The following is a 7,203-nucleotide window of genomic DNA, read 5'->3' as shown; positions in this document are numbered from 1 at the left end:
CCCGTCACCTTCGGACTGGTTGTCCGTTGCGCAAGGCGCGCAACGGCTCGTCGAATCGACGTCCCACTTCTAACCAGTCTAGTTTGTCGCGGGAAAACGAGAAAACTCAGTAGGCGCGAGGCGCTCTACTGGGGAAGAGCTGAGTTTTGTTGTGCCAGAAAGAGGTAGAGGGCATCAGGGCTCAGTCCTGAAGAGCTCTGTGCTCTTGAAGCCGGGGCTTGCTGGTCATAAAAGCGACCGTGAAGCGATTTGTAAAGCCATGGAAGGTTCTTATCAATTCCGGGGCATCGGGCAATTATGCTCGACGCTCCACAACCGAACGAAGTCAGCTGTATGCTGAGGTGCTGGAAGCGCGGCTGAGTTACACTGCTACTGTTTCGCATAGCGAAAGGGACATGTGTCACTGAGTCGAGGGTTCCTGTGGACCTCGGAGGTTGAACACCTGAGGCGCTACGCGCACGTCTACTGGTGGAGCTTTGGTGAGTCATGAACCCACATCTGCAAAGAAGCAGAAGCGCTATTAGCACAGGCTCTGGATCGGGACGGTCAATGTGCTGGATATTGAAATATTCGAGTTGTCAAACCCCGAAGGTGTATTGGACAAGAGTCCCGAGTGTGCCTCAAGGGCTACACGTGAGTGGCACGTAACCCGCTGGGCAATGCTCAGGTATTGGAGCAGTCGCATTATGCCATGAGTGGCATGGTCGGCCAAGGGTCGAGGCATCGAAGGCGAGACCCTAGTGATGCACATGGAATGGCACGTAACCCAGTGAGCACTGCTCACGTTACGAAGCAGTTAAGGGTGGCATGATCGAAAGAGATCCGAGGCATCGGGGACGAGGCTATTGTGATGCGCGTGGGGTGGCACGTTATACACTGGACAAAGGCTGCGGAAATAGCAGCTCTTCGTCGGATGTTGTTAATGGCATCAAGGCTCTGATAAAGCAGGGAGTCGGGCACTGAAGACGCCGAGTGCGTGTCCCCACTGGTTTCAATGAGACGTAAAACCTCTATAGATAGGAGACAGCGAAGCCGTATGATATCTGCAAGACGTAGGGCGTCAACCCTGACCCAGGGTGTGTCTGCCGTAACGCTGACATACAGCTATATAACCTTGCCAACAGTATGACGGGAGAGGAAGTCGGTGACGTCACCCTCGAGGCTAATCCCGCGGTGGATGCTCTTCTTGAGCTGGACGAGAAGTCCTTCAAAAAGTTTGACGATTCCTTGAAGACAGGCAATTTAGCGGAGGTGGTCATTATAGGACCGAATGTGGAGATTGAGCCATCGTCGCTTCTGGATGAAGCTGCCTTGGAGGACACTAAGAGGGTGCTGAACGTATGACGTGGATCGTCGATCCTGAAGGATCCCTCGGATTCATACTATCATTTGGTAAAAAATTCAAAACGTCGTCTCCAAAGACCCGCCGTTAGTACTACCCCCGGACCGAGGTATGCGTCATGAGTTCGGCCTGATTCCCGGGACCAAATACTGCGTAATACGCTAATGGCCCCTGTCCGAGGGGTAGTGTGACGTCATTGAGGCCTTCCTCCGTGCAAAACACGACGCAGGAATGGTGCGTGAGAGTAAGGTTCCCCATCGACATTCACGTTTTGTGTCCGAGAGCCGAACGGCAAGTGGCGTATCGTTCACGCTTAAAAATAGCTAAACATTGCCATAATTCCGTCATTGACGCCGATTCCCTAGGAAGGATGTTCTCCAGAACAATATGGTTGGTTGTACAAAGTACAGCGCACTCGACTTGGTCGATGGTTATAACCAATTGCTCACGAGAGCGAGTGATATTGCGCTGACAGTAGTGAGAGTACATCGAGCGGGATGCTCTGGGAGTGGCAGATGATGCCCCAAGGGCTGTCAAATGCACCAGCAATATTTTATTGTCTTGTGAAACAATTGTTCAGGCCCGACCCAGCGTATGCACAGACATACTTCGACGTCATCTTCGTCCAGAGTCGTGCGGGGCACGGGAGGACAGGTGTGGAAACCCACCATCGTCCATTTGAGTGCGATGCTCGAGTGCATGCGCACGAAATCAGCTGTATGCTAGGTCGATAAGTGCATCTTCGGCGCGGAAGAAATCTTCTTTCTTGAGTGCTTCATTGTGAAGCGTGGCCTTCGAAAGGATCCCGCTAAGGTCACCCGGCGGGTCTTTTAGGCCCAGGTTCTTGTATTGCAACTTACAGCTGCCTGTCTCTACCGGCTTCTGCTTAGGAGACCGCAACACTAAGCTGCTTTGAATCATCTTGACGAAGTCAAGCTCCGGATACACCCGTATTTGTATTTGACATCTTCAATGCCTTTCCAGCTAAGCACAATTTTGGACAGTTGCACATCGTACATATTTGCAGAACACCCCACCTATCAAGATTTACATTGCATTACGAAGCCCAGAATGATGGTGGGAACAGCCGAAAACCCTCGGCTGATCTTGTCGCTGTTAGATATGCGCTTCCGTAAGAACTGGTTTCTGTTGACTCCAACCTCCACGTGGTACAGTAGAACTTAATTTCTTCCAAGAGGCTGACCTGCGTCACTAGGACTCGACATTATATCCACAAGGGGTTTGCCGGTCAGCACTGAGGCAGCCCGACCCTTCGTAACTCTTAGCTGCTGTAAACTGGGTGCGGATGTTTGGTTCCGTCATGAATGAATTATCGGCAATGCCATGATTCGACGTGGCACCCAAGAAATCACTTTCATTATTTCTCAGCTTGGCTGAGGCCCATCACCGCCGGCGCTAGTATAGATCTCCCACTTCTCGCACTCTAAACGGCCCAAGCGACACGGAATTTGTGCATCACGTTCGATGTGATGCATGTCGGTCTATCGAAAGAAGTAAAGTGGACGTGAAAAGCTTCGGCGCGAGCCACAACTGCGCAAAGATGGTAACTGTTGCCGTTTTAAGAAATATTTTGCCGCCTCCATGCTACCAGAGTTCTCAACTGTTAACTATACTCCGTCATTTACAGCCCCTCTCGACGAGCGGACAAAAGTTACATATTCAAACGATACGACAGGTTAGGTGGTTTGATTATCCACGGCATTTGTCGCTTCAACACTTTACATACTCAGAATGCCTCATCCACAGAGGGACCGAACATCAATGCTCGTTCTCGCGCGCCTGGAGATCGCAAAAGTGACGCGCTCTGTCTGAAGCCTATTTAAACATATGGCATTTTCAAATAAACTCCCTTATATCCATTCCTGACGTTAATGGGTGGACGCTTAAAAAGTCCCTTATAGACAGAGAACTGCCAAGAGCAAATTTACTGTGTCCGGACTCAGAGATTTACTGCGATCGCTCTCATCGGATAATAGATCGGCTGCCTCATCTAGAATAGCCTATAAGTCATCGGCCGTAAAGGCCGCGACTATCTGAGTAGTATATTGAGCCATTGATATAGGACACAAGGAAGACTCGTGAAAAGGATTACGCTTGGACGTTCAATCAATGTCGGGTACAATGGGGACGATTTCAATTGCCGTTATAAATGATCGTGCAATATCTCAAGGGTTGAAAAAGGTTCTGTACACACTTTGGTAGGAGCTAGTGAAACAGGATACGTACCGTCTGGTGGTGTAGGAACACCTAGTACGATTGTACCTCCGGCCTAGAAAATTTGAAAACTTGACAGTATTGTGATAGCCAATTTCATAAAGTCCGAAATACAAGATCAACATCTCCGACTATGGTACTACAAAAATGTAAATCCCAAAGTAAGGTACGAATTTGCTCAATAACACCACAACATGAAATTTGGACTTAACAAATAAAAAGTATGATACTATGATATTGATTGATCAAAGTATGGTACGACATTGCTCAAAAATACCAAAACAAGGCACTGCGATATAAAAATATGAGCCTGTGTTCTTAAAAAATATGGTACGAAATTACAAAAAATCAAAACATGAAACTGCGAAACTACGAAGTATCAAATATGATACTATGATATGAAAGTATTAAATTATGCTACGAAATTGCTTAAAAATATTAAAAATGGCGATACAAAGTCAAATACGTCAAAATATGCGACTAGGATACGAAAAGTCGTTTTGAAATAGTTTAAATAGACAAAATATAGGACTTCGTTACTCAAAATGTCGAAATACGATTTTGATAAGTAAACATTTTCAAAGTATGCTATGAATTTGCTGAAAGATGGAACTCCAAAACCCAAAATATCTAAATATGACACTATGATATGATAAGTAACAAAGTATCGTTTAAATTTGCTCAAACCGACCAAAACATGGTACTACACAGCTCAAAAATATCAAACTATGATACGATGATATAATTAGTATTTCAGCATGGTACGAAATTGCATACAAATTCCAAAACATGAAAATACAAAACGCAAATATGTCAAAGTATGCTACGAGGATATGGAATATATCAAGGTATGGTTTTGAAGTTGCTTTAATAGACCAAAATATGGAACTACAATTCTCAAATACATCAAATATGACACGAAGATATGGTTAGTAACAAGATGTGGTATGACACGCTCAGGGAAATCAAAATATGGTAAGTCAATGCACGAAAACATCAAAATATGACACGATGATGTAATTAGTAGTTTAGTATGGTACGAAATTGCATAAAATACGAAAACATGAAGATACAAAACGCAAATATGAAAAAAAGCTTCTAGGATGTGAAAGGTATCAAGTTAATGGTTTTGAATTTGCTTAAATAGCCAAAAATATGGAGCTAGAATTCTCAAAAATATCTAAATATGAAACTATAATATGGTTAGTAACAAGGTATGGTACGGATGCACAACCAAGTCGTACTCCGCAAAGAAAAAGCCTTATTGAGCTGTTCTCTGCGATAAATGAGGAATCTTTACTGCTGTTCGCAGCGAGGCATGTCTTTATAGATCGCAAAGCGCTCGTACACGCGAAATTCCTTCCACCCAAGCATTCTTCATTGCTAGAGGCTATTTGTCATGAACCGAATAGTTCGTTTCGCAGGCCGGAGTTGTCGCGAGTGATACAAAACAGCTCCTTCTTGGCCCTCATCATCGTGTTGCATCAGTGCACAACTGATGGCATACTCACTTGCATCGCTGTCCACATGAAACGCTTATCGTGGTTTGCAAATGTAAAGACAGGAGCTTCTCTCGTGCTCATATATTTTTGCATATTTTGAAAGGCTTGATGAAGATTATCAGGATAAATAACGACATCCAACTTTTCACTCGCGAACAGATATATCGTCCAAGTCATTCGGTGCGAACGCTCTCAACGGGCGAAGAAGATTCGTATTCATTCTTTTGAGAGTCGCGAAAGCGTTCTTCAAATTTTTAGGCATCGCTAACCAAATCACAAGATACCACCGAGGGTATTGACTGCAGTTAGTGGTGTATCATTCTCGCGCGTTCTCTCTGATAGGACCCATCTTACAGATCTATCGCACTTAAACGAACAGTACTGCCCACTATCATCAAGGATCATACCCTTGCGTGGAACTGGAGTCCGGTCGCATCGTTCAATTTTTATTACTGCAGTGCCCATTCTCGCGCTCGACCACTGAGCTTGGAGGTAGCTAGCGTCACGCGCTGAAGCTCAGTTTGGAGTATGGCGAACGCCATAGCCATCGCGGCTTCTTTCACCCAGAGCAGGAAATTTTCTTCATCCTTGCCCTCGACTGTTTAAACGCTTACCATGAGCGGCCTGGGTCGGGAGGAGTCATCCGTCGTCGACGGTGGTATCATGGACGTAGTCAACACCAACATCATCTGCTGTAGGTGCTCTAGCAGACCATTTTCATAGCTCGTAAACGCCTCTAGGTGCGCGCTGATTGCTTCAGGTCCTTGCGACACAAGGTGTTGCACGCCCTCAGGGCCAAGCAGAGACATGTGCTTTTTAGCCCGTTCTGCATGCGCTGGGGCAAATAGGAGATCTACTCCATTCCAAAAAGAATCGGTCGTAACATAGATGTAGATTGACTAAAAGAGCTGCCAAGTGCAGCGGAGCTGCCGTAGCTATATCGCTTAGTGGAAGCTAAACTAAGGTCGATGACCTAATGTTCTATACTAGATCAGTATGAGTGTCGGGGATCGCTTCCTTGCTTACTCCAAGTGTGAGCTCAACATTAGTTCATAGTAAAATAAACTTTTCCGCTGAAAAGATCAACTGCAATTCTTTGTTTTATTTGCTGCAAAGCCGCTTATTTCTTAATCTATAGGTTCTCTCATCAAATTGTAAAACCTGATCAAAATGCATGACTACTGGCAGTCCAGCAACGTACTGACTTCTTGTTAAGGTGTAGCCACACCATCTTGTGTGATCCAGCCTTTCACACCAGGGTACGTGCAACCCCGTTACACCTAGCATCTGGATATAGCTTCACTCAAATAGCTGTTAAGTACAAAATCGTTGTGAAGGGCGACAGCCCAACGTCTGGGCGACGCAAAGCGCATCCCCAACCACATTATGTCGACTCAACATGTAGTTTATCACGAAAGCATCTGTGATAAAAAGTCTCGACATATTCTGCAAGATTTGCGGGACTACGTCACTGTGTGCAAAGGTATAGTTTGATACGATCATAAATGTCTTGAGGTGACAAGAGCATATCTCGCACCAGGAAGCTTTTTGCCATGAAGTAGATGGTTCTTTAATCCGCTATACTCTTCGAAGAACATTTCGTTCAGCTCAAGAGGAGCACCCATCGCGTAAGTAACCTCGAGAAGGACGCCGCCGTTTTCGTCATACCGTTGACAAGGGTGAATAGCTGTGTGCTATCGGCTACGGTAAATAAAACGTGGGCCAGAGTCGACGCCCTGCGTCTTGCAGATAGCATACGGCATCGCCGTTCCCTCTCTATTCGAGGTTCACGTCTCTTCGAGACCAGTAGGAATACGCACTCAGCGTCGTCCAGTGCCTCCCTCCCTGCTCTATCGGAGCCTTGATGTTATTATCAGCACCCGACGAAGAGCTGCTATTTTTGCAGTCTTCGTTTACTGGATACAGTTCCACCCCATGCGCATCAGACGGACCTTGCCTAAGATGCCTCGGACCTCGTTCGACCATGCCACTCTTGGCATGCAGCAACTGCTTCGTAACATGAGTAGTGCTCCGTTGGTTACGTGCCACTCACAAAGGCCTTGCCCTTGATGCCTCGGCCCTCGGCCGACCATACCACTCTTGGCATGCAGCGACAGCTCCAAT

The sequence above is a fragment of the Plasmopara halstedii genome (assembly GCF_900000015.1).
Source record: "Plasmopara halstedii genome assembly, contig: Scaffold_2604, whole genome shotgun sequence".
Classification (NCBI taxonomy): Eukaryota; Oomycota; class Peronosporomycetes; order Peronosporales; family Peronosporaceae; genus Plasmopara; species Plasmopara halstedii.
Note: the sequence above shows the minus strand (reverse complement) of the source record.